A 27,978-nucleotide genomic window follows, 5' to 3' on the forward strand; every position below is an offset into this window, starting at 1 on the left:
TTCAGTTTTTCGTCATAGTTGTGGAGATCCTTTTCGATACAATCTCGCGCATCTTTTATATCTCCCTTGATCTCGCCTATTGCGCTTGGCATTGGAAATTGTATGGCCTAATGGTATATAGATGCAACCCCTTTTATCCCATGTATCCACGGTCGACCTATGAGAGCGTTGTAAGGTGAGTCTATATCTATCACACAAACAATAACCTTTGTTTCCAACTCGCCCGCGAAAATCTTTACGACTAATTCTCCCTTCGGCTTTGACGCAACCCCATTGAACCCATATATATTATATGTTGATGGTACAAGGTCTGAATCCTTGTACCTCATGATTCTAAATGCATGATAAAAGAGGATGTCAACCGAGCTCCCTGTATCCACCAGGATTCTGTCTATTGCCTAGATTTTTTTCTTTCTTAACTTCGTCATCTTCCCACTTCGAGTATTTCCCGAAATTTAAGGTTATGACCAATGGCTCTGTGTGCGAAGCTCCTTCCTATGATACGTCCTTTGCTGAGAATGTTATCTCCCTCTTTTTCCACTCTTCTAATGGCTCCTTCTTCGCCACGCTGAATATCCCATTCCCTGCGAAGTCCCTCTTGTACACTCTTTTGAGTATATTATCATGGAAATTTTGAATGCTCTTGGCTGAATGTATTATCGAATTACAATTCATTTTTTGAGTTCCCCGATCTATTTATTCGGTATACCGGTTGATTTCCATGAGGTGGGGGTGGGGGAGGTTGTACATATCCTTCCAGAAAATGAGCGAGCTTCCCCTGTTACACTAGACGAAGTATGATCCTTATGATGTTTCGGCAGTCATTCGTATGATGTCCGTGAAATTGATGATACCTTCAAAACTCATGTCTCCTAGTACTTGAAGTGGTTCTCTTCCCAGATTTGGTGGGGGCGGAATCTCTTCTGTTAGTACTATCGCTTCCCATACCTTCTCCACAGTTGTATTGAGTCTTGGAAGTTTTATATCCTCAAAGGCCGGTACATTTTGTCTTCTCTCTCCAAACCTAGGTCCTTGATTGATTCTGTGCTGATATCATGTGTTATGGCTTCGTGGCTCATAATTCCTTCGTCTTGACTCCTCATACCTCTGTTGATCGATCCACTCCTGATCTCCGCTTGACACAGCTACGAGTTTTTCCGGAACTAGGGATGAAGGTTCCCCTTTCTAATATTTCGGATCATCCTCCACGACATGTAATGTCCTTGGTAATAGCCTTGAGTTTCTTTCCTTTGATGGAATTGATGTTACTTCGCTGACTTGCCTCTGCTTCTCTTCCAACGCTATATATTCCTCTTGGTACTCCCTTAATTCATTCATTGTTAAGGAGTTCCGGATAATGAATATTTGGGTGTACAACAGGTCGGTCGGGAATAAGGCGTTCACGAAGGCTAGGATAAAAAAATTCTCGTCAACTCGTCCCGCGAGTTCACTACACACTGTTCTCCATCTCGTCACTAGTCCTCGCAAACTTTCTGTTGGTCTTCGCCTTAGGTTGAACAAGGTCTCGATTCCTGGCCTCAGCAGGTTGTTACTTATGTACGTTGTTAGGAATATTCTTTGCAGGTATTTGAATGACGAAATCGACCTTTCTGGTAATCCGTCGAACCATGCCAATGCTTCGCCGGTCAAACTCGCCGGGAAATATTTACAGAGTACCGCTTCATTTCTCCCCCACTGCATCAATGATAAAAAATATTATTTCAAGTGTTGCACAGCGCTTTCCGATCCACTGAATATGCTTGATAATGTGGGTAGCACACACTTCTCAGGAATGTCCGCGTATATTATCTCGTAGGTGAATGAAGATTTATCTGCCTCCTCTATCGCCTCTGCCAACTGCACCCTGCCACCTCTTCGCGAATTGTTTATCAGCGTCTTCATATCTCGTAGCTCATTCAGGACCTCTTGGTTCAGGTTTCCTCCATTTCCTTCATGATGGTCGCCTCTCATCACGTTAAACCTTCCTTCCTCACATCTGATTGCCTCTTCATGTCTCCGGTTTACCTCGTGTTTCATTTCCTCCTCTCGCCTCATCTCGTCTTTGTTCCTCCTTTCTTCCTCATACCTTCGTCTTTGATCTTCCCATATCGTTTCCTCCAACGTCCTTCTCAGATTTGTTTCTTTACTACTTTCTCTTCGTTGTCTCCTTCGCCGCTCTCCTCCGTCGCCCTCGCGGGCATTCCTCCTCCGTCGTGTCTCTTCTTCTCCCGACGATATCGTGCTTCCTTATGAGTCCATGTCGCCTGCCGCCGTTTCTTCGTTAAGTTGCTGATTTTGTAGCGCCAACATAGTGTTTTGCCTCATCAATCGAGCATGTTGCTCTGCTAGATCCCTGTCTCGTTATCGTTCAAGGAGAAGTGTCTCCCTTAGCTGCTCCAGCGTCATGTGTTCCTCATCGATGTTTTCTTCCAACTCTTCATGGGTCATTTCCTCCTCTACAGCGGTTTCCGTGTCAGAAGTGTGTACCGAGCCTTCCCTAAAGTCATCTTCATCGGTCTGATTATTCCTTCGTTGGTTCACGCCTTGTCTTTCCCCTGCAATCGATGTTTCTGCCCTTTCCATTCTTCCTCTTATATTTGCTTCCAAACGTTGACTATTTCTCATCGCTATCAAGTGCCTCGCTCGATCTGGTGTTCTAGCCATCAACTGATCCTTGATTCGATCTCTTCCGACTAATTTCTCGCCTTGAATCTTCCGATGAACTATCCAAGGGTCACTCTCTCTAGATTTCTAGTCTTGACTACGAATGAATCGCTTAAGATCTAAAAAACCCTAATTTTAAAACAACTCGCCAAAATCTCTAACTTATAAAATTTAAAAAATAATTCAACCTTTCTCAAACTCTTAGATGAGGATGAATCCCCGATCTAAGTCCCTTTTTCTGGAAGCCAAAATGTAACTACTGGAAATCCAGTAGCACACCCAAGTAAGAGAAGAAATAGATCTAAGACATGATATAGGTTTTGGATAAGATGATCTTTATTGATTAACCATTTCAAATAGTGAAGAATACAAGTTTCTTGAGTACAAGGAAACCCTAATCTCTCCTTCTCTCTCAGCAGAGCTCTCCCTCACCAAAGAATTCGATCCCTTATACATTGCCCAAGGACCCCTATTTATAGACCAATTAAACCTAATGGTGTACAGCTCATTTTTCTTCGCCTGGATCTTGTGGAGATGCTTTATATTTCGCCCAGATCATTTTCCACGAAGTTTTCCCCTTTCTTTCGCTGTCACCTTTGGGTGTTTGTCGGGACAGCTGTCCCTTTTCTTGCTCCATAATTACTTACTTCGCAAGTTATCTTTCTAGCCAAGTAACCTTACTTAGTCCATTTCTATTTCGTGACTGGTGTCTTGCCGGGTACTCCAACTGATTCTTCGCAGTTTTGGTTCCTTGTGCGAGGTACTTCGTTTTTCTGGATGCTTCGCGCTTTGTGTTATTAGTTAATGGCGAGGTAATTCTGACATTTGATTTGACAAGTCACTCACCGAGATCTTTAAGTGAGATTCTTCAGTAAACTAAATACTATTTTTAACCATACATAATTACATCGATCAACAATAATTTGGTCCTATTTCGTGCCTTCTTATGTGGCCACGTGACGAGCCTATTTTGTGTTCCTACAAGCGGTGAGTGAGTAGAGAAAGAGGGTATTGTTATCCAAGTGCTATACGCACCTTGAAGTTTTTTGGAACCTCAATTTGGGAGATATCGTTGTATCCCATTATTTGTCATAGTGGAAATTTGCCCTTAATATTTGGTGTTGTGTGATTGGTATTATTTTCTCCATATTGCGTATTATTGCTTGTGTAGATTCCATATTGTACATAGCCTCCCGGATCGATAATTCCCCCAACAAAGTAGACTCCTCTTAAGCCTGTATTTATATATTGATTCTTTTCAACTTGCTAGACAAATTCAGTAATATCCCACAGGCCACATGTAAAAGAAAATCGAGAACATAAAAACACTAACAATACCAAATCAGTACTATTTTTGCAATTTGGTGAAAAACAAATTCACCTATTTCATGATTTTAGAAGATAAGAACTTAAGTAGGATAAATGTAAGCGGTTATTTGACCAATTAATCTATAAAGAACTAGTTTTGGGACCAGTCTTTTTTTGGGTCCCTAGTTTTATTAGGCCACCTGCCCTACGATGTACACATACAAACAGATTACTCTAATGTTTATTCTTTCTGAAATTATGTCCAAAGAATACTCATAGCCGTATATAGAACATGAGTAACCGGATCAGTTTTCATCGAGCACCGATGGATCTGATAGAGTTGTAGGTTGGGGAACGGCCTTCCGCGAAGACGAGGTAACATGCCCATGGCTTATAATTTATGCATTTTTGTAAGGTTCAAAAAGAATACTTAAATGATTCACATGTTACACACAACCAATAAATAAATTGTATTGTTAAACAATTTGGAAGATATACTGTATCATCTAACGGATATAAGTTTATGGAGTAATCATGTGCGATTCATCTAGGGATGGAAGGGATTGTTCAAAATTAAACCTGGATTAATAATAATACTCTAAAAGAGCTAACTTTTTTTTTTTTTTGATAAAAGTAAAAGAGCTAACTTGCAATGTACACTATGCGATCATGAATGTGTTTTACACAGTCTTGATTTTCATCTCTATTTCTACAAATAAAGCCTAGTGCTTTAGGCATAATCTCATATTTCTTAAGTTAATTAGTTGTTCCTAAACAAATTTCTATGGCGAATAAGAATTCTCTGATTTTCTCTCCTTTCTTCTTTGGTTTGCTTTTCCTAGCTTACATTGCTCTCACCTCTCAGCAAGTACTCATTCATTCTACTGCTTTCGGCCGTGGCTTTAAAATTGTGAAACGTTGTTTTGTTGTTTTGATAATTATTCATGTTATATTGTTCCGATCTCTAACAGTTTTTTTCATTTTGGGTTTTGTTTTGTGTGTGTGATGGAAATGATCGATTTTACAGACAAGGAGGTGGCGTGAGAGGTCAACAATTTGGCTGTCCTCTTGGGATGAGAGTCAATTCTCGGCTTCAGAAGGATTGTTCTGGTTGTGATACTTTTTGTCGTGTTTCACCTGGTGTTAGATGGTATTCGTGCTATAACGTTTACTATCAGAGAGATCTTTCATATGTTTGCGAGTGTTGCGAAAAGAAGAATCTAATTAATAATATCCTGATGATGAATTGAGTTTTCAGAATAAGCGATGAATGGATGAAAAGCCATTGTATTTCATTAGTATTTCTTTTTGGTTGCAATTGATATTCCGGTGTAACTGTTTGATCTGTATTCCCTTTTCCTAATTGTATTTCTTTTACAAGTTGTCATTGCTATCAGATTAAGTTGGTAAATGAAACAACCCCGAGTGCTTATGTTCTATGCCTGAATATAATGCTTCGAAACTAGAGCAAAGGTCATCAATATTACTAATTTTGTTGAAAGGTACAGAAATATGCAAAAATACATAATGATGATCACCCTACGTGCGCTCCATTAATCAAACGAACTAATGATACCAATTTGCAACACAAGAGTCAATTTAAGTTTCTATAAACATGAAAAACACTAAAGTTTGAAGGTTATGAAACAAACCTGCGGTAGAGGGGGACCCATTCGCACTCATATATTCATACTATCTCACATCTTAGCATTTTTGTTTTTAAATGAAATGATAATTGATTTGAAGCTAATGTTTTAGGAATATATTTTTCTTAAAAACTCAACCTTTTTATTAAAAATAAGCACATTTCCAAACGTATATCACCACCATCGACTGTTGAAATTAAGATTGGTAGATTACGAGATTTGGTATCTTAAAATGTTTTTGTTTTTAGTAGGAATTTAGAGTTTTGTAAAAAAAACATATTCCCAGTATATTATGTTTAAATCTGTTACCGCTTAGGTTTCATCTAAAAAAATAATGCCTAAAATATCCTGGCTAAATTGGGGCATATGCCACTTAATTGGGGCCTATAACTACATGACAAAATAGGGTCATTAAAAAGTAATTCATAGAAACCCCTTAACCAACTATTTTCTTAATGGCTAATTTACCCCTGATTAATTAGTGTTAATTCGGATGATTAGCGGTAAAATATAGTGTTAGATGTGAAATTAACTTGTGTTAATTAATCATCTGAACATGAAAAAATATGAAATTTTGAAATTTTTTGAAGAACACCAACTCAGAATCGGTATATGTTGTCAAAGACATATACCGATTGTAACCTCAAAAACATACAGGGATTTTTCGAAACTAGATTCTACCTAGAATCGGTTTTTATGGACATGAAAATCAACCGATTATCCATAATCGGTTTATATTGGTATGAACGTAAACAGATTGTGGGTAAATTTTCTCTTTTTTATCTGTGAATTATGTGTTGTTAAACATCAAATAAAATTAAAATTCATTCTATACCCGAGTTAATGAAATGAAATCGAGTATGATTTCATACTCATTTTATGATCGAGTATTAACTGAAAAAAATGGGTTAACCAGAATCGGTTTACACGATACATATGTAAAAACCGATTCCTGACGTTGCACAACAGGAAAATTGAGAACCACAATCGGTTTACTCGACACACATATAAAATCTGATTCTAACATTATACATCAACAATCGGTTTTTATAAGTGCTAATGTAATCCGATTCTGGTTCAAATTTCTCGAACCAGAAAACATATCAAGGGCAATCGGTCTTTGTGGGCATGAACATAAACCGTTTCTATTTGCAATCGGATCACATATACATTAACGTTAACCGATTATGATAAACCAGGAAAAATTTGATTTCAAAATTTTCAATTTTTGAGAAATTTGATGTTACTAAAACCTAGTTTATAGGATCGGGTTGAGAAGAAAAGAAGAAGAATCAGTTGAAGTGGAGATGGAAATGAATTTGATTTTGATTTTAGTTTTTAATTTGATGATTTTAGTTTTATGATTTTGATTTTGATTTTAGTTTTTAAATTTTATGATTTTAGTTTTATGATTTTGATTTTAGTTTTTAATTTTATGATGGGAAAATTAGGCTAAGGCCCAACCCATGGATAACCCATAATATGAGACCCTTAATTAAAAGAAGTTTAAATCTAGGCCCCGAGTTATTAAAAGACATCCATGCCCTTTTATATATTGGCAAGCCCAAATTAAATAAAATTTAAATTTAAGCCCAAAATTATTAAATCTAGGCCCAAAATTATTAAAGTATAGTGTGAATGTGTAAACATAAGTTACACATGCATATGACATGTGTATCCAAAAGTTACACATCCTTGTAACATGTGTAATGCAAAGTTACACATCAAAAAATAGACATTAAAAAGAAGGCATACAAAAAGTACATGTATTTCATTTACAATAATTTCTTAGCATGTGTAACTAGAAGTTACACACGCATCTGTCTAGTGTAATTAAGAGTTACATATGCATCTATCTAGTGTAATTGAGAGTTACACATGCATCTGACTTGTGTATTCAGCGTCAACTACAATTCCAGCGAGTTCCAGCGAGACCAATTGATTAATGATTTTTTGTGGGTTGCAGTAATGAGGTTCAAACTCTCGGACTTGTGAAGGATAATTTTTTAAACTTAATAAAAAAGATAAATATATACAATAAAAATATTAACACTGGTGCGAGAAACTGGGACTAAAGATTCGGCCATTTTTCATTTTCAAGTGGTTCAGAATTTAATTCTAGCAATTATAGTTCAAAAACAAAACAAATATTAACTCTAGTTTATTGCCAAGATAGATTTTATAAAATATTACTTGTATTTCTTAAGCATGGCATATTAAAAATCCCTAGGACTAAGCGTACTTCATAAAATGGTAGTTTCATCAAACTTAGACACCCCTTATCATTCTTTATGGGATGAATGAAAAAATCCATAGGCCCCAATTAAATGGTATAGACCCCAATTTAGCCAGGTAAAATATAAGACAGTGTGAAAATAGATATATGACGATCTTTCCTCTTGAAAAAGTAAAACCGGAATTATGGGTGAGTACTCCCTCGGATACGACATCAACACCTCAATTGCCATAACCACTAACAAGGGTTGCTCTTCGCACATCAATTTTCCAAATGCTGGAGAGATATTTCCAATCAAGGCCCTGCTCTGTTACGTACTACAGTAGGTAACTAACAAATTGGGCTTGGCTGGTCTGAGCTTGAATTCTGGAACACTAAAAAATAACCATTTTTTAGGGATCATGGGTTTTTTTGGGGACCATGATCTTATTAGGCCAACCTTCCTATATTTATAAGGGATGTCATAAAATTAGGTAAATACACATTTGTCCTTTACTTTAATTTAAATTTTAATTAAATCCAAACTAACTTAATAACTATATAAATCTAATCATATACATCTAATCTAAATGAATTTATTAACCAAAATCAAAATCAAAATCAAAAACAGGAGGGGAATCGAAACTTTTTAGTCTAGAGAAAAAAAAATGTTCTCTTCTTCTTCTCTCTTTCCTTAACGTTCCTCGTTCGATTGGAAAACTCATCAATCTTTTTAATTCGTTCTTTGATTGAGAAAATTGAGTAGAAATCATCAAAATATGGTTTAAATGGAAGTTAAAGTGGAATGTTCGGCTAGGAATAGTTTTAAAAAAACTAGTTTTGTAACCGAACATTCTAAAACCAAGAACACGAAGAACACTTCGGTTATCAAGAATTTAATTTTTCATAACCGAACTCTGAGTTTGGTTGGTTCCCAAAAAATAGTTTTAACCGAACTCCTCATTGAAAACCAATATATTGTGTTAGGTTGGTCCCCAAAAAATTCTAAAACTAGTTAGTAACCGAACTCCACCCATAATACAAAAAAAAAAAAAAAAGCTAATGTAACCGAACTGTTTTATTTTTCCCACTATGTTGAGTTATGATGTAACCGAACTTTGCCTACTCTGTTCGGTTGGTTAGCAAAAATTTCTAAAACTATCTAGTAACCGAACTCTACCTATATTACAAAAAGAAAAAAAAATCCAATGTAACCGAACTGTGCTCTATTTTGCCTACTATGTTGAGTTTCAATTTAACCGAACTTGTCCCACTATGTTCGGTTTGTTCGCAAAAAATCTTAACAAACCGAACTCTTCACTAATTGCATACATGTGGAGTTCAGTTAGATATGTTGTTGGGATAAAGTTTGCGAACCAACCGAACATTACTCTGTAAATCCTATAAACAAAGTTCGGTAACATGTCTGTTAACCGAACGACTAAAAACCTCCATTAAAGAGCGAGTTCGGTAACCTGCGTGTTTGAAAAAAGTAACCGAACTACACTTTCAGATGAGTTTGGTAACCTGTTCTTCACATAAGCTAACCGAACAAGCCCAAATCTACTCTAAAAATTTACTGTTTTTTGAAAATTTGGAGCAATTCTACCAACATTATCTAAGTTTGAAGCATACCTGGGTATCCAAATACTCTTCCTCCGGTTGTGGTTGGTAAATCCATCGTTTTTCATGTTTTCCTTCTTCATCTTCTCTAACTTTACTCTCTCAATAATTCTACTTCTTTAAAAAAAAAAACTATTTGACTTTTTAATTTCACTAATTATCTTTAACTTAATCATTTTACTAATCATTACACTAACTAATCATTATCCAAAATTAATCAGGAGGCTAATTTAGGTATTAGTATAAATATCTAGATAAGGGATGACCTAGATTTACTTCCAATGTCTTACCCAAAATAAAATCATGGTCCCCACAAAAAAACCATGGTCCCCAAAAAATCGTTCCTAAAAAAGTGTCCCACCCAATTTGATTGGTCTTGGTGTTGGTAAGTGTGTAGCCCAAGAAAAAGACCCCGCACAGAGCCAGGCCCTGCCCGGGCACACCTGTGACACTGCCTCAGGATCTCTCTGGTCACAACCCATGGTGTTGTACCCTCAAGCCTCACGGTGATCACTGACAGGCACAAAGGTTGACTTCCTCAAGCCTCGACAACCATGGGCTCAACAAGGTAGCGTATGAGGCTCCACCAAGTTGTCACTTACACGAGCTTGAATGGTCTTGATGCATTACTCTAATAAAACAGACCACAGAAGAATTTAGTTGCTTGTAGTAACATATTTTGATAAAAATTGAATAGACAAATCTAGGTAACACCAAAAGTTTCGATTTTGTTTGCCTGGGTGACTTGGCCTGACACGATATTAGATCCTTCCTTTTCCTTTTTATGTTTTTTTCTCATTTTTATGATATCTGACTCCAAGTATGGGCTCAAATATCTTGCTCGGAGGTATTTGAGGCATGGGAAAATTAGGCGCAGGCTCCAAAAAAATAATATTTTTATTATCAGGTCCACGATTAATTTTAGGTATCGTGACACTCGTAATTATATGAAACTATTAAGAATCAATACATAACTCGTTATGAATACTAGTCCTTGGAATTCCGAACCTTCCAAATATATTCGCTTGCACAAAATCTGAAACAACTGTAGAATCATTAATTGGGGTGGCCTTAGCTTCCCCCCATTTCGAGACATAATCCACAACAAGCATGATATAATAATTCCCATTAGAATTGACAAAAGGGCCCATAAAATCAATTCCCCATACATCAAAAACCTTAACAAATTGAATAATAGTTTGTGGCATTTGATTTCGAGCACCTAGATTGCGTGTTCTTTGGCACCTATCACATGTGATACAAAATGCATGCGCATCCGTAAACAAAGTTGGCCAATAGAAACCACATTCTAGTACCTTGAGAGCGGTTCTCTTGCTCCCAAAGTGTCCTCCACAAGCATATGAGTGGCAAAAAGACAAGATATAATTAAATTCTGATTCGGGAACGCACCTTTTTATTACTTGGTCACTACAATGTTTCCATAAGTATGGATCATCCCATATGTATTGGTTTCTTAACTTCATAAGTTTGTCCCTCTCAGCACGAGACAAGTTCTTTGGGATTTGTTTAAACACTAAGTAATTAACAATATCAGTGTACCATGGTTCTCCAAAGGCAATTGAGAATAGTTGCTCATCCGGAAAACTTTCACGCAATGGGATAGCTTCCTTGTCCACAGCAAGACGGCTCAAGTGACCCGCAACGGTGTTCTCAATTCTTTTCTTGTCTTTAATCTCTATATCAAATTCTTGCAAGAGCAAAATCCATCGTATGAGCCTCGGTTTCGTCTTTTTCTTTGTAAGCAAGTACCTAAGTGCTGCATGATCAGAAAAGACAACAATTTTTGTACCGATTAGATAAGAGCGAAACTTTTCTAAAGAAAAAAGCATAGCTCGTTATGCAGCCTAATTTTTCAGGGGTATAATTGGCAACACAACTTGGATATAACATATCTAAAAAACCGCGCCTTGGAATTTTACAAATTTTATATCGTTGGAAATCTTTTTAAGAGAGGTACGCAATCAGTACAAACAACAATATCAAATTTTTGTTTTTCACCAAAAAATCGGAGGTGATTATCATTTTAGGAAATTTTTTTGAAAAAACTTGATACATAACCATTATGCAGCCACCAAAAAAAATGCATAACTCATTCTGCAGACGCATAACGAATTATGCAACCATTGCCTCGACTGGATAACAAATTATGCATCTGCATAACAAAGTTATGCATCCATGACAAGTTATATAGCCATTGTTTTGGTTGATTTTAGTGCGTAAATAAAAAAATTGATGCATTATGCATCCATATTTACGGATGCATGTCAGATTATGCATCTATTTTATCGATGCATAAAAGATTGTTCAACAATTTTCTCGATGCATAATGCATTATGCCACCATATTTTCGGATGCATAACAGGTTATGCATCTATTTTCACTACTGCATAACATGTTATGCAGATATTATTGTAGGTGCATGACAAGTATACAGTCTTTGTATTTGTTGGTTTCAATAGTAACAAAAAAATTGTTGCATAACGTGTTATGCAACCGTTTTCTGGACTGCATAACAAGTTATGCAACAATTTTTCTAGATGCATAACAGGTTATGCATCCATTTTCACAGCTGCATAACAAATGATTCAACCATTATGACCAACACCGACATCAATACATCCGTAGCTTCCCAACCAACAACGCATTCTTATTATTGTTTATATTTAAATTTGGCTGGATTGTGTACTCACTAGCCATTGGATTGGAGTTTTGAGTTTAAATTTCAAGAAAAAATAGTACCATTAGCATTTACGAAAAGTGGCAGTGTTTTAAGTGACAGTTACAACTATCTCAAATAGGCTTATGGATTTGGAGGAGCAAATGCATCAGGTTTCAGTATTCCCACACCTTCGTACCATTTGAGAAAAATAAACAGAAGTGATTAATCCGAATCCATGCAAAATAGTTGATCAAGCTATGAACAGAAAGAAAGTCACTAATATATGCTCACAAACGCATGAGGGAACCACTTCGAGAATGCTCCAATCTTTAGTTTTACTATCAGAGCATACAATACGTAACAAGGGAAGTAAATTAGAGCCAGGCAAAGGTACCTGTAGATAAAGTTCTCGTGAGTGGACGAGTGTGAAAGCGGAATATATAGAAGAGCTTAAGATTTAACTTACCGTACAGGTGCCCATGGTGTCGATAGATCTAGGAATGGGTAAGGCCACCTGGAAAAACAAATGAAACTACCAATTCAGTGAGAAGATTAAAACTTTTGCTTTGTTCGTCTCCTGTTAAGATGAAAACTCGCTACGGTGTTTTGTTATCTTACCATGAAACACCACATGCGTGAAGAACCCATAGGGAAATGTCGTATGTACAATTGAATAGTATGAGATATGCAAACCGAAACAACAAACACAATTAATGAATCAAACAATAGAAATTACATCAAACAAAAGGATCTGAGAATAGTTTGGATCGTATACCTAATTCAGATCTAGAAAAAGTTAAGATTCAAACACACAAATATATTTGAGAACGAAAATAGAAAAAGAAACCAGAAGAGCAACAGATTTTGAAAATCGATCTCCGATTTGCTGATCTTTTTGTTCGACCCTCTGATTATCTCGTTTCTTTCTTCCCAAAGGAAAGGGTTTCATCGTTAAAAGAAACAAAAACCCGATAAAACTTAATTTTAATAATTTTGGGTCGGACAATTTTTTTCTAAAAAATGGATACGCGCCTTCAGATTTCTGGGCGTGGATTTCTCAGTGGAAGAAATCTGAAAAATGGATCTCACTGTAGTTTTCACTTGAGAAATTAGTCAGACACAGTGTGTACAAATAGGCTTGGAAGGAGAGACGAGATGGGCTTAGAATGCATTTAACTTGCATGGGTAAAATTAAGTGCAAACTACAGACACACCCATTATTAAGACTTTGGTCACTGTGAAACCCACCGAAAAAATAGTTCAGGCGCGCATCCAATTTTGGTGAAAAATTTCTTCCAAATCCATAGTTTATAAAATTAGGTTTCCGTCTTTTTTTTGTTGTTCTTCTTCAATTCCTTTTCTTCTTCCTCTCCACTCTACTGTTCGATTTGATTTTTAAATTTGTTCGAATTGGATTACCTGCTAGTGGAAAAGCTAAATCGTATAATTTCACAGAACTATCGGCGATTGCAGCGACGAGAAGATTTTCATTCTCTTCAGACCAAGTGACATCGTAAACACCATCAGCTGTTTCCAAGGATGATATCTCCGCCATTGGACCTCTGACTGGGTTTACAAAAGAAAATCTGATACGAATCTCCACTAGAATGGTGCTTTTAATGACAAGTCAACTTTGTAGAAGGTACATAATTACCATACACATACTGGCGTACATATCCACACAGGGGGTCCTTCAACCAAAACCAGTTTCAGCTTTGCTTCATCAACCATTTTTCTTCCTCTTATGAATTCCAGGTTTTCACTTTTCATTTTTTTTTCAAGTACGGTTCATCTTTTTCCTCACCAGCGTCTTACTTTTAACTTTTCACATTTTTCGTCGACCCTATATGTTTCAGCATTCTGAAATATGATTGCTATCTTGTTGGAATATTTTCAACGCCGCTAACCAAAGGGGGTCCTGGGGGGCATCGCCCCTATGCAATGGCATGAGAAGTTTGATAAAGTAGTTTTGTCATATGGTTTTGTGGTGAATGATGCAGACAAATGTATCTATAGTAAGCATGATAGTTCTGGTTGTGTGATTCTCTGTTTGTATGTTGATGATATGTTAATCTTTGGGTCTGACATATCTGTTGTGGAAGAAACAAAGAAGTTTCTTAGTTCTAACTTTGATATGAAGGATTTAGGAGAGGCTGATGTAATCTTGGGAATTAAGATCCTAAGAAAGGGAGATGAGTTGGTTTTAACTCAATCTCATTATATTGAGAAATTTCTCAAGAAATATGGTCACTTTGATGACAATCCAGCACCTACTCCTTTAGACCATACTATCAAGTTAATGAAGAACACCGGCCGTACTCATGCTCAACTTGAGTATTCTAGTGTTATTGGGAGTCTTATGTACGCTATGCATTGCACAAGACCGGACATAGCCCAAGCCGTGGGAATATTATGTCGTTTCTCAAGTAATCCAGGATATGAACACTGGAAAGCAGTTTCAAGAGTTATGGCTTACTTGAAAGGAACAATAAATTTTGGTTTGCATTACCAAGGCTATCCCGCTGCACTAGAGGGGTACAGCGATGCTAACTGGAACAATGTAGAATCAAATTCCAAGTCAACTTCTGGATGGATTTTTACATTAGGGGGTGCTGCTGTGTCTTGGAGTTCCAAGAAGCAGACTTGTATTTCTGATTCAACAATGTTTCAGAATTGATAGCTTTAACTGATGCATGTAAGGAGGCAGATTGGCTTAGAAACCTACTTATGGAAATTCCTTTTTGGAAGAAGCCAACTCCGGCGGTCTTGATTAATTGTGATAATCAAGCTACAATCTATAATGTCTCTAATAAGACTTATAATGGAAAGTCTAGACATGCAAGTCTTAGACACTACATGGTTAGGCAACTACTCAAGAGGGGAGTAGTTACGGTTAACTTTATTGAATCAAAGAGGAATTTGGCAGACCCATTTACGAAAAGTCTACCAAGTTCAGTGGTTTCAATAAAAAGGAAAGAAATGGGACTAAGGTCTGTGAAGGAAGTTTGATCTCCCATAGCAGAAACCCAACCTATGTTTTGAAAAGGATAAACAAGGTTCAATGTGGTACCAACAAGTTATGGATGTGGATTATGGAGCACTAATATAAAAACTTCCCATTTCTTATTAGTGCTGGTTTCTGCAAGAAAATAGGATGGATGTAAATCCTTAATGAGTCTATGATTAGTAAAAGGTGTATCGCAGAAACACCTTCGAGACTTACCTATATGAGTATGGAAATAAGGCCGTTTCCTAAGAGAAGAAGACCGTTCTCTAAAGAAGACTCATGAACAAGGATATAAGCACATGGCCATTAACGTGCTTGGCTACAGAACACATGATTTTATGAAATCAATATGTGTGGAGACTCCGGTTTTATCATAAGGGGTACTTGGTTCAAGACTGGTTTCACCATAGAACCTCGATAAGGCTTTGAGTTTCTTACACTAAGTGAAGGTTCAAATCCAAAAAAATACCTATCATTTATGTGTTGATTTCAACGATGATGCTTAGTCTCAATTGTGCTTGAACTACGTTGGCTTGATCCCACTCGGGTACGTAGGCAGTCACTTCGGTGATGCAGTCACTCTGATTTAAAAGTTTTAACTTTGTTTTATGGTTTTTGAAAATAAGGGGAGAATGTTGGAATATTTTCAACGCCGCTAACCAAAGGGGGGTCCTGGGGGGCATCGCCCCCCAGGCTGTGGTCGATAAAAGCCTGTTCGAAAATTTCGAATCCAAAAGACACCATTGATGTCTGTTGATGAAGGAACCTGACGGTTCGTGAATAGAAACCTGTTGGCGAATAAAAAAAAAAACCTATTCCCAACAGGTGCAAAACCCTTTATAAATAGCTTCTCCCAGTTTCGTTTAACATATAAGAAAAATCAATCTGTTTTCTCTATTTCAAAAAGCATCATCAGAAATCAGAAATCTCTTTGTGTGTTCTTGATTGAATCAAGGGGTACAAACCTTGAATTCAGTTTTCGTTGCAGGGCTTTCATTGTATCCTGAAGGCAATATTTCGCATACCTGTTGTAATCGCCAATTGTTATTGGGAGGGTAGAAATATTTGTCTAAAAGAAATTTATAGAAGCCTTGAAAGTTTTGGAGTGCAACACCTTCTTCTCTGTGTCATTCATCCTTTGTGAAACCCATTTTTTTCCAACATATCTTACTTCTTTATATTGGCTTTGTTAAGCAACAGAGGACCACCGATAATCCTAAAAGCTACAGACAAGCTTAAATGCAACAATCAACTTCAGAAGATTACCCATACTTGTTTTTCTATACATCAATCTGGCAACACAAGTATCGAGTTTTAGATGGAAAACTTATTCACCGAAGTAAATTTATACAGATGGGAGATAAAGCTATTTTAATTACAGGAAGCTGCTAAAAATAATATTTTAGATGGCTATATTGACCTCAAGTGTTGCAAGTGTTGCGACTGTAATATGGTTTTTAATCAAGTGGTGTTTCAGTTTATCGGCAAGGGATATTAATTCACATGAGAAGGTCAGGGAATAACCTGTTATGCAGTTGTGAAAATGGATGCATAACCTATTATGCATCTACAAAAATGTTGCATAACTTGTTATGCAGTCCAGAAAATGGTCGCATAACATATTTTGCATCAGCTTATTTGTTAGTATCGAAACTAGCAATAAAAAAGATTGCATAACTTGTCATGCACCTACAATAATATCTGCATAGCATGTTATGCAGTCGTGAAAATGGATGCATAACCTATTATGCATCCGAAAATATGGCTGCATAATGCATCGAGAAAATTGTTGCACAATCTTTTATGCATCGAGAAAATAGATGCATAATGCATTATGCATCAATTTTTTATGTAGTTACGCACTAATACAATGGCTACATAACAAGTTATAGATGTATAACTTTGTTATGCAGTGGAGAAAATGGTTGCATAATGCGTCTGCAGAATGTGTTATGCATCTTTTTTGGTGGCTGCATAATGGTTATGTATCAAGTTTTCGAAAATTTTGCCTAAAATGATGATCACCTCCGATTTTTTCGTGAAAAACAAAAATTTGATATTCTTGTTTGTACTCGTTGCGTAGCTCTCTTAAAAAGATTTCCAGCGATATAAAATTTGTAAAATTCCAAGGCGTGGATTTTTAGATATGTTATATCCAAGTTGCATTGCCAATTGTACCCCTGATGTATAACCCTTCATGCGGATGCATAATCCATCATGCAGACATTTTTAATAATTTCATATAATTACGGGTGTCTCGTACCTAAATTTAATTGTGGGTCTCACAATGAAAATATTATTTTTTTTGGGTCTGCGCCTAATTTTTCCTAAAATTAAGCTTGGAAGCTAGATAACTGCAGACCCTCAGGATAGCTCCGCCGTTGACTATGACCTTCCTTTATGTAAGAATTTTTCAGTCACATATAATAGATCAGATAAATAAAATTCAGACGAATCAACCGAGTTAGAGAAAGAAAGAAAAAACCAATAAATTGCCACTCTTTTTCCAATATAAAGATAACACTACGATCCACCGGGAACTTCTTCAAGTGTCCCGCACTATGTTACCTTTGTAATAATTTTTTGGTCCGAGACTCTCTCAAATAGACAGCAGTCTTTCTAAACGTACCGAACAAAAAAACAGAGCAGAAACCGGACTCTCACATCAACACGTGGATCACCACAAAGAGAGCCGTGAGAGCCGGGTTTCCTCTTTTTTTATATTTTTGCTCTGTGCGTTAATAATTTTTGAATAGACAGTGCTCCTTTGACGTATTACTACAACATATCTGATTTAAAAAAAAAAATCAATGAACAGAACTAATCAACAAAAGATTGCTATCAATCATCACCAACTATGGTTGTTGTGAGGGTAATTTCGTCCATTTTTGACAAAAAAAAAGAAGAAGAAAGAATAGGTCCAACCATAATTGACTACGACCCCGCCCTCGTTTCAACTCCACTAGTCACCCGCTGATCGGGTTCCAATATTCACGCGCAATATTATATGACAAGTCACAACACACGTGTCATGTTAAGTAAGTGAAGAAATAGTTGGTGAGAAAGTGTCTCTTCAACCATTTCGTTCCTCATATATCCACTGCATGAGGGAAACAATTTTAAAGAATTTGCCAAAGTTGAGAAATATGACGAAGTTGATTTTGGAAGAAAGTGATGATGACGTTCTAAGGATGCTGATCTTTCGTCATCAGTCCATAATATAGGGCCGGTCCCGACGTAGACAACAAAGTACGTATTTTTATTTATTTTTTGTGGATAAAAAGGGATAAAAAGCAAAAAAAAAAAAAAAATATATATATATATAAACAAGAAGACGCGAAGATGATTACAAGAAACGCAAGAACGAAGTCGACTCGGGGCTTCCTTTGATTACTTCTTTCACTACGAGGGAACCCCATCCGCATCAGTCGAAGGAAAGCCTTAAAAGAGAAATTACAATGAGACAATAACCTCCCATCAGAACAGAAGACTTTTTTTTTGGGAATTTACTTCTCTTTCTCTTCTCTTTCTCTTCTGAAAAATCTCAAGAGTCTTTTCATCTTTCTTGCTCAGATTTGGTCCTTTTGGACCAAATCTGAGCAAGGATTTCATTTTCTTTTCTAGTTTTTGTTAATACTTATTGAATAAGATGTTTTTACATTATTTTTTGTGTCTTTTGACATGTTTCTTCGCCGTTTCGGGGCGATTTTTCTGCGTCGTTGTGGGGCGAGTTCTTCGATCTTTGATGGCTGGTTCGTGGCTTGCTACTCTTGATTCAAAAACATCAATGATTCGATCTACAAGTTTATGGGCAAAATACTCCTTCCTTCCAGGAGCATCTCTTATCAAGGATGAATACAATCAAATCAAATGGTCGGAATTATTTCCGGAATATACCATCATCTCTCCCTTATACATAATCAAAAATTTGGTATGTCTGCGGTTTATTGCTCTTTCTCTTCGCGCGCTACTTGTAGTTGATATCCTTAATTGTATTAGGGTTTTGATTATCTTGATATTTTTTTTATGTATTTTGATGTTTTTGTTGATCTTGTAAGGGAACATGTAATCACCATTTTGATTTGAATGAATTGAAATTTGTTGATTGACCAATAAAAAAAAAAAAAATTTTGAACCCCTCGAAAACTAAAATAAATGCCACACCTGTGTGTCCCATTATTTATCTCATGCAGAATAAATCTAGGAAGAAATCCTTGGTACACACAGCAATTTCGCTAGTAAACTCACTAACTAGGACTGTAACTAAGTATATTGTGCGAGGTAGACAACCAGAACAAATTAATCTAATTAACACACACAAGCTTTCACCCCATTCATTACCAAATCTGTCCTTCACATTCGACCACCACGGTCAAAGAACTTTTAACTTGATCTATTACTCAGCTTTTCCATGCTCTTGCCTAAAGCTAAAAATTCATTTTTCGAGAACTAGTTTTCAATGGGCTAAAAAACAGTGTGTAAAGTTTGAATGATTTTTTTGGACCAAGATTTTTATCGGGGGATCATTAAGTTATTAGGCCAGCCACTGTCTATGGATAAGGAATGTCCTAGTAAGCTTAAATGATTAAATCATCTCTTATTTAGTTTTTAATTTTTTGACTTTTTAATATAGAGCCACCGGGGGCATCATATTTTATTTTTTTATTTTAATTCTTATACTTTGTCTTTGTCTTTTCGTTTTTATTTTTATTTTTTAATTATATTCATAATTTGATTTTTATGATAATTTTCATTTTAATTTTTTCTAATTAATATTTATTTATTTTTTCGAAAACACCGACAAAAAAGTTTAAGAAAAAATAAAAAAAATAGAATAAAGAAAAATTAGTGTAAATGAAGATTAATGTAAATCGTAAGGAAAATAATAATCAAAATAATATAAAAGTATTTTTGTCATTGACTAAAATATGTGGATAAGGGGTATTGAACTTTCCTTCATAATAACTTGCCAAAAATAAAATGGTGGTCCCCTTCAAAATTTTCATGGTCCCCAAAAAATTCTTCTAGATTTTTGGCTTAATCCCAGTATACAAACAAAATAAATAAGTCCAACAATGGTAGTGTTTTGCTAGTCCAACAAAATAAGTAAGTCCAACAATGGTAGTGTTTGGCTTAAGCACGAGTGCAAGCACGATTGCTAAGCGTGGATGCTTATTTTGCTAGTGTTTGTTCCTGGTACGAATTCACATAAAACAACACAAACCCGAATATTGAATTTCTGAATTGGCACCTGCCCTCGCGTGGGAAAATAAAAAATAATTCTAATTTTAAATCTTTTTTTTTAGCATCAGATAAATAAAGGAAATTTTTCTTCATTTTTTTACTCTCTTTTACATTTTCTATAGCAATTTTATTTCCTTCAAAAATTACACAAATCTTTTGGCTGGTAACCTAACAACAAGCTGGGCTACAACACCTTTTTGAATAGCAATACCTAGTCTATGAAAAAATAAAACTACCAAAACCCCTACTAGCGTCATTGCTAACTATACAATTCTTCAGACGCTTGAAAAAACATAAAGTATCTTCGCCGAGTTCTCCCAAGGTAGAGAAATCTAGGGCTCCCAAACTATGACCATGTGAAACACATTTGTCCAAGTATTTAGTGTGTTTTTTAGAAACCGTACTAGATAAGGCTTTCCAAGGGACAAAAGAGCGAATGCTTTCACCAGTGAAGGGTGAGACACCTGTGACATCCATACAAACATCTTGTCCATTTTTCCAGTTGAGCACAAGAATATTAGAAGGTTTCAATTCTTTGTCATCATCCTTCGGAAAACCAAGAGGAACTTCCTTACGCGCAGGTACACCAGCTTTGTAAAAAATGTCAGCTATTATGTCACGAATAACATCATGTCGAAACTTAGGGCCTATATCCTTAGCACAGTGATGCGCGTGATCCCCGAAGTTGTCCATGGATTTGTTGCAACTTGGGCATAAACTATAATTTTTTTTTTGAAGCATCAAGTTTATTAATCTATTAAAGAGCTGTTACATAAAGGTATGTCATACCCAGAGATTCATCAATTACATTTGGATTGGTATTTCTAGAATCTTTAGCAACATGAAAGCGGAGTCTAATATGAGTAGCAGTTTTCGGGTCAGAATTGCATCGGGGGAGATGATGTGATTGGCGAAGTGGATATGGATTAGGGTGTCGAGGGTCATTTGGGAAACATGCGAAACGGCAAACATACGAGTATTATATGGATTCGTAAAAATTAAATTCGGTCGACGGTTTGTGATTTGGCAGTAACACGGAACCATATGTACGTGTATAATTCATCTTAAAGATATCAATTTGGCATGTAAAATTCAGTATGTATTATACGAAAAAAGTAATGATTTTAAGTCATATTTCGTCAATATATACAGAATATCTTTAATTTCAACAACAATGGAGCACTCAGCCTAGTGGTGCAGTACATGGTTCATCACACTGGTGGTCGTGTGATCGATCCCATTATATCTGTAATTTCCACTTAGTTAGTGTCCGTATTAACTGTCTGAATCCGAATAATTCACGTCTCCGTATATTTAGTTAGTGTCTGTATTAACTGTCCGAATCTGAATAATTCAGAAAAAGCGCGAGTGAAGGACGAATTTTCAGTTGGACGTGGAAAAGTAACGTATCCGTTTGATACAGAATCCAATTAATTCAAGTCTCTGTATAAACCGCAAATTATGCGGGACACCCAGAGTCCAAATCTGAATAATTCAGAAAAACCGCGAATGAAGGACGGAGTTTCAGTTGGACGGGGAAAGGTCGCGTATCTGTTTGATACGGGAGTCCGAATATTTCACGTATCTATATAAACCGCAAATTATGCAGGACACCCAAAAAAGCCGTGAATGTAAGATGGAGTTTCAGTTGGACGAAATTTGCGTATCCGCTGCAAATTATGCAGGACACCCAGAAAGGCCGCGAATGAAAGACGGAGTTTCAGTTGGACGGGGAAAAGTTGCGTGTCCGTTTGATATGGAATGATTCGCGAATTTACAAGCAAAGTTCGGCTCTGAAGTGATCCTATACTTTCCGTTTCAAACCGTTAACTGGCGTGCTGACTCAACAAACTGCCACACTTGCAAATCCCGATTCAAGAAAATGCCACCGTTTTTTTTCAGAATTTATTAAATGCCACAAACGTTAGTTTTTACGTCAGGACCCACACACTTGGTCTTTTTCGCTGACTCGGTCAAAATAATCTGTCGCGATTTACATATTTACCCTTGAAAATCCTATTATACTAGTCATGGGTTCACCATCTTTCCCCGTTAGTTCTTTCTTCTTCCTCTTTCCCCTGTTCTTCTCTTCTCGTGTTTCCGTGAGAAGATTTTGTGATTATGATATCAGAAACTTAAGAGAAACGTTAAGAGTTGGTTGTCGGTGATGCTGTTGTGATTGTTTGAGCACGAGATGAAGAGGATGGAGTTGCTGCTGTAGATCGAACCCATTAGGGTCTGCAGATTGTGTTAAAATTGAAATTAGGCTTTGATTTTGGTCGGATTAATGGGTTTTTTGTTTTCTAATCATATCTGACTAATGGGTTTCCATCAGGATTTGAAATTGAGATTGAAATTTTTCTTTCATTATTTTTTTCTGAGTTTGAAATTGAAAGTAGGGTTTGATTTTCTCACTAATGGTTTCATTTCAAACTCAGGCGAAAAATAAATCAAAGACTTAGTTAAGGTTTCTGGATTTGAATAAAGGGAATTAGTTAGTGAACTGCATGAATGATGAAGGAGATGGAATTGTGGAGTTATGAATTGGTGAGGGTTCTATTTTGACTGAAGAGAATTTTGGGTTTGTGAGAAATTGATCACAAAATCGATCAATTGATAATGGGTTTTTACTGTTACGAGGAAGGGAGAAGGATTTATTGATTGAATCTCTGTTTGCAGTGAAAATATAGGGTTTCATGAGAAGAACTCAGGGAAGGATTTGGGATGGCTATTTGGTGTTGGTTGAAGCCGAACCGAGCTAGCAGTGAAGATTGGTTAATTGTAAGAGGTTAGATTTTGGGTCTGAGGTAATTTTCTTCAATCAATTGAATTGAATTTCTGTTACTGTGATGAGTTATAGAGTTTAGGTAATTATTGTATTAATTTTGAATTGAAGAATTAAATGGATGATATTGTTGACCTTGATAATCTTAGGATGTCTGAGTTGATAGGAATTGATGTTGAGGCTATGTTAATGTGGAGAGCTGATGTGTTGAGCTGAGCTGAAGGTGATGGCTGCAGAGAAAGACAAACAGATATGAATGTTGTTGCTATAGGATTGAGTTGAATTAGAGATTGGAGAAGATGCAGTTGCAATGGTGAATCATACAAGATGAGATGGTGCTAGTGATTGTTGCTAAGGGACGTGAGTTACAGCTGAATTTGCAAGTAGATGAGCAGAAGCTGAATATGGATAAAGTAACTGATTCAGCAGAAGCTGCAGTCGCATTAGCAACTTTATGATAACTAATTTTTGAGTGAAGTACAATGTTCTATATCAATTCTAAATGTAATTTTGTTTTTTATTTCAGCAGATGAGGTGCGGAAGGTTGCTGATGCTGGTGCCGAAAGAAGGAAGAATGAAAGCCATGAAACAAGTACCACCGGGGTTGAGGGTCTAAACTGAATATCCTAGTTACTTCGTTGTTGTTGTGCTAGAGATAGTGGAGGATGATACTGCCAAGTATCCTAGCTATGTTTTGAGTTTTGTGTTTTCTTTTTTTGTTCTGAAATCTGCTCAGTGGTGATTTTAAGTACATAATAAGGAAAATGTAAGTTTAGGCGCATCGTTTTTTATGTTAGTGTGATTGCTTCTTTGTACTTGTAGAAATCTATGTGAATGGAAATGCACTTTGTTTTCGCTTTTGACACTAGAATCTGTTGTGAAGTGCAAATGAATCAAATGATGTTGTTGCTGCTGGATGAGCACAACGCGGTCTATTTGTTCGATGAAATGACCCAAAGAAGACATGAACTGTAGTGAGATATTTCAAGGGTGTAAATGTCTTTTTCTAAGCTGAACTACTGCCACCTATGCACTAACGGATGTAAACTTTTGCTTGGAAAAAAACTGGATGGAAAAGGTCAAATGTGTGGCACTAAATAAATTCTGAAAAAAAACGGTGGCACTTTCTTAAACACGAAATTGAAAGTGTGGCACTTTATTAAAATCCACAAAAGAAAAATAGAAAAACCACTTCCTTTTGGAGTTCTGATTTACTCGCCTTCTCTTTAGGATGCATTCAAACAATGGTGGAAGCAAAATCGACGATTAACTGTAAGTTTATCTTTACTAAAATCCAATTCAATTCTTCATCGAATCTCTAAAATGCAAATGTGAAAAGAGTTAATAAATGGAGAAGCCTCACTATTGGTCTTTAATGGATGAACTAGGGTTAAATATAATTGGGAATATCCTTAGAGAAAGATAGAAAATCTAAGTAATGGTGGTGGTGGGGTTTTAGCAAATTTCCGGGGGTTTTTCAAGGAAGCAGTGGTGATGATCAAAATGTCAATGGTGGTGGTGGTGGTAAATTAGGGTCAGGTTTAATTCTGATGATGAGAAGAATGGAAGGACCAATTCAGATTAGAAAACCAGATCAGCCATTACACCTGGTAAGAAAGACTTGAATTCCGATTTTATTGATTTTATCTTTGTAATTCTGCTCATTTAAAGAGGGATTTTAATTTTGATTTTGATTTTGATTTTCTTGTAAAGGTGATGAGAACTAAGAAGAAATTATCTTAAGAGGAGAAAGGGTATCTATAATTTTGGAGATAACGCAGTAGAGTATGGTCAATATAGAAAACAATAGTGCAGAAATGTCTTCTTCATTTTGAGGATGCAGAATCAACGAAAAGGGCGTCATGGTCGTGGAATTCTCCTCTCCTGGCATGGAGGTGCAGGTATATAACACATAACTGTATTCGTAATGTTTCAAAATATAATGCTAGAGATCACTGAAATGTACAATGTGGGAAATATTTATGCAAATTACAAGGACCACTGGCTTAGGATTGCGGCCAGGAGGTGTTTTGCCTAGGTAGCTATTTCCGACATGAGGGTAGAATAATTCATCCCACGAAGCCTACACATGTGAATCTTCGGTTTAAGTATTGAATTTAGCTTTTGGTACTGATAAGGTTTTGACAATAACTTTAGGTTATAGGTATTGAGCAAAAGGTATCTCATTGCGGCTTGGCTTCATTGCAGTACAGTTAGTTTATTTCCAGCAATATTTGTTCAGTTCAAAAATTTGAGTGCTTTCATTTCGGCATGTTGGTTTAACATGGGAGAATATATGCATTTGAAAACGGCGTTCACTAATAAGTCTCTAGATCCTTTCTTTACTGAACAACTTAAGAAACATTGTAGTCTTGGCCCAACTTATTCGTCCTACCAATAATGTTATAGCTGTTTTTTACCGTCCCCCTGAACACCAAGTTTGTTAACTTTTTCACTCGAATCTACTCCTACTTCGCAAAACCTTGGACCTTTATGATTTTTAGTTAAACCAATAAGTTTGTGTTTTTTCTATGGATAATGTCAAGAAGCATATGGTGGTGCTTGCGATCTAAACAGTAAAGTTCCTATTTGCATATAGCTATGGACCTACTTCATTAAAACAGTAGTTGGCAATGGGGTTGCGGTATGATGGTGCAATACAAGGGAATTGGGGAAAGCAATATTTGGAGGGGAAATTTGAAAGCAATATATTGAATAATGGTAGGAGGAGATAAGAAATTTTGGATGAGTGCAAGTCTTATCCAGACAACCTATAAGTACTGTGAACGATTAGAAGTTGTTAGACGTAGTTGCCAAGACTAGCACTGTCGTAGACCTTACTTCTTGATAAGTTTTGAAGTAAATTTCCTTTTCAAGAAAGAAATGAATGAGGTGTGCTGATGTTATCTAATTCAGCTTTCGAATCAAGCCATTCAAACCCCTAACTCTAGGACACCATATATCACTCATCTGCACACGGAAGACTACTCAACTTTGGATAAATTCCGTTTTGTACATGTTTTTGGTTATAAAAACGCATTTACATATCAATAGCATACTAATTGAGGCAATCAACATTAGAGAAGCAAAGTGAAAAGACACGAATTTGTTTTTCCATCCGAATGGTCAGCAGAATGCATTTGTTAATCTAAAACTGTAATAGAATTATGCTTATTGTCCATCCAAATACTATATGTAGCAAGAGATACGTGCACCGATATCCATTGCCTAGGGGTTTAGGGTTGTACAGTCGTGCGACAAACTTTTCGTGATGCAGATTTTGTTCACAGTTGTTGCAATAGTTAATAGGTTAAGTCCTAATTGAATCATCTCTTTCCTTTCTATTTAGTGGTGAAAGATAATCCAAATCGTTAAATCTTGAAAAAACTGAATCCCTCTGATTGCTCTATCTAATGATTTTTGCACATGGGATCATGTTTCTGAAAAGCTTTGAGGTGTTGGATTGGATAGTTTTGTTGGAGCTGTCCGTGCAACTTTGAAGGTTATCTCCTCTTATTTTATGAGTTCATACTTGGTTTTGCTATCAATTAGGAATTAGTGTTTTATGAGAGTCTTTTTGGGTGTAGGATAATGTCATGGGAGTGTTTTTGGTGCCTGTGCAGGATTATATAAGCATTCAAACTCTTTGGCCGGAACTTTAGATTTTTTGATGGCAAGGTACAAACTGGAAAATTAAGGTCATTTGGTTTCTTATGTAGATAGAATGATAGATCAGTGTACTATGAACTCTTAAGGTAATGAATATTTCGAAACACAAGAACAATAACTCATTTGCTGCATCACCGAATATTCGTAGAGTAGTAAAAAGTTCACCATTATCAATTTATGTTCATAAATAGTATGATTCCTCTTTTTCTGTTTCTAATGATCCTGATTACGGGTTTAATTATGTTGGGATTTATAACTGGATATGTGAAGGGTCTTAATATTAAGGTTTTGGTTTTGTTTTGGTGTTTCAATGTTAGGCTTCCTCTTCATTCGGTCTTAACTATATGTTTTACTCTAGATTTTTTGTTTCCCTAAACAATAATGTTAAATGAACTATTAGAAGATGAACAGTGCATCCTTAAGGTTTCTTGATGATTATTAACTTGAAATTAGTATCACATGACACATTACACGACTTTGTTAGTAGGTTCTCGTGGTGTCGTTAGTTACACAAATGTTGATGCTTAGGTAATTCTGTTTTCCTTCCCAATAGCTTCCCAAAGGCTTAAATATGATATTACTAGATTGCCCAATAGATATTATCACAACATTAACAAAAGGATCAAAAAGTGACAGCAATGAATTTTCTTGCCTCTGTCCTGTAATGTCTGTGTGTCTTGATATGCGCTGACATTTAATGTGTATCTATCCTTAATGGTGTAGGTTTCAGTCACGACAACTGTGTACTCATTCCTTAACTGATTTGTTGATTTTCCTCTTCATTGATTTTTCCTCTTCATCTTTCTTTCTGATTACTTGATAGTTAGCATTAAAAAGTGTCGGGCAACTAATTCTTCTATTCTTTACAGGCAGTGAATACAATCGAAGTGTGACTGAAGTTTGTTGTAAAGTTTTTGTAGTGTCAGAAAAAGTGCTCTGAGAATGGGAACATCAAAATGCAACGTTGTGAGTACTACTGCAAGGGATCAATTTTATGGAGAACAAACTACATTTAAAGCTGCTTTGTACAGTAATTGTTTTGAATATTCTACTGCTACCGACTAATTTGTACAATAACTCTCCATGATAATTTTTTCATGGAAAATTTTAAAGAGATTAGTCTAACTATGTGTTTAT

The 27,978-nt window shown here is 36.2% G+C and overlaps 1 long non-coding RNA gene across 5 annotated transcripts; it reads left to right on the forward strand.

The window, feature by feature from the left end:
- Positions 1 to 24,378: 24,378 nt before the first annotated feature.
- On the forward strand, positions 24,379 to 27,969 carry LOC113321338. 5 transcript variants are annotated; one of them, XR_003346612.1, is made up of 5 exons: positions 24,379 to 24,444; positions 24,561 to 24,782; positions 24,886 to 25,073; positions 26,621 to 26,850; positions 27,711 to 27,969. It is a non-coding gene; the product is annotated as an uncharacterized LOC113321338 (long non-coding RNA). The 5 variants fall into 5 exon arrangements; XR_003346614.1 differs by having other exon boundaries at positions 24,385 to 24,782; positions 26,621 to 26,674; positions 26,760 to 26,850; XR_003346613.1 differs by having other exon boundaries at positions 24,385 to 24,782; positions 26,621 to 26,674; positions 26,796 to 26,850.
- Positions 27,970 to 27,978: the final 9 nt, after the last annotated feature.

Source organism: Papaver somniferum, chromosome 11 (genome assembly GCF_003573695.1).
Source record: "Papaver somniferum cultivar HN1 chromosome 11, ASM357369v1, whole genome shotgun sequence".
NCBI classification, from domain to species: Eukaryota; Viridiplantae; Streptophyta; class Magnoliopsida; order Ranunculales; family Papaveraceae; genus Papaver; species Papaver somniferum.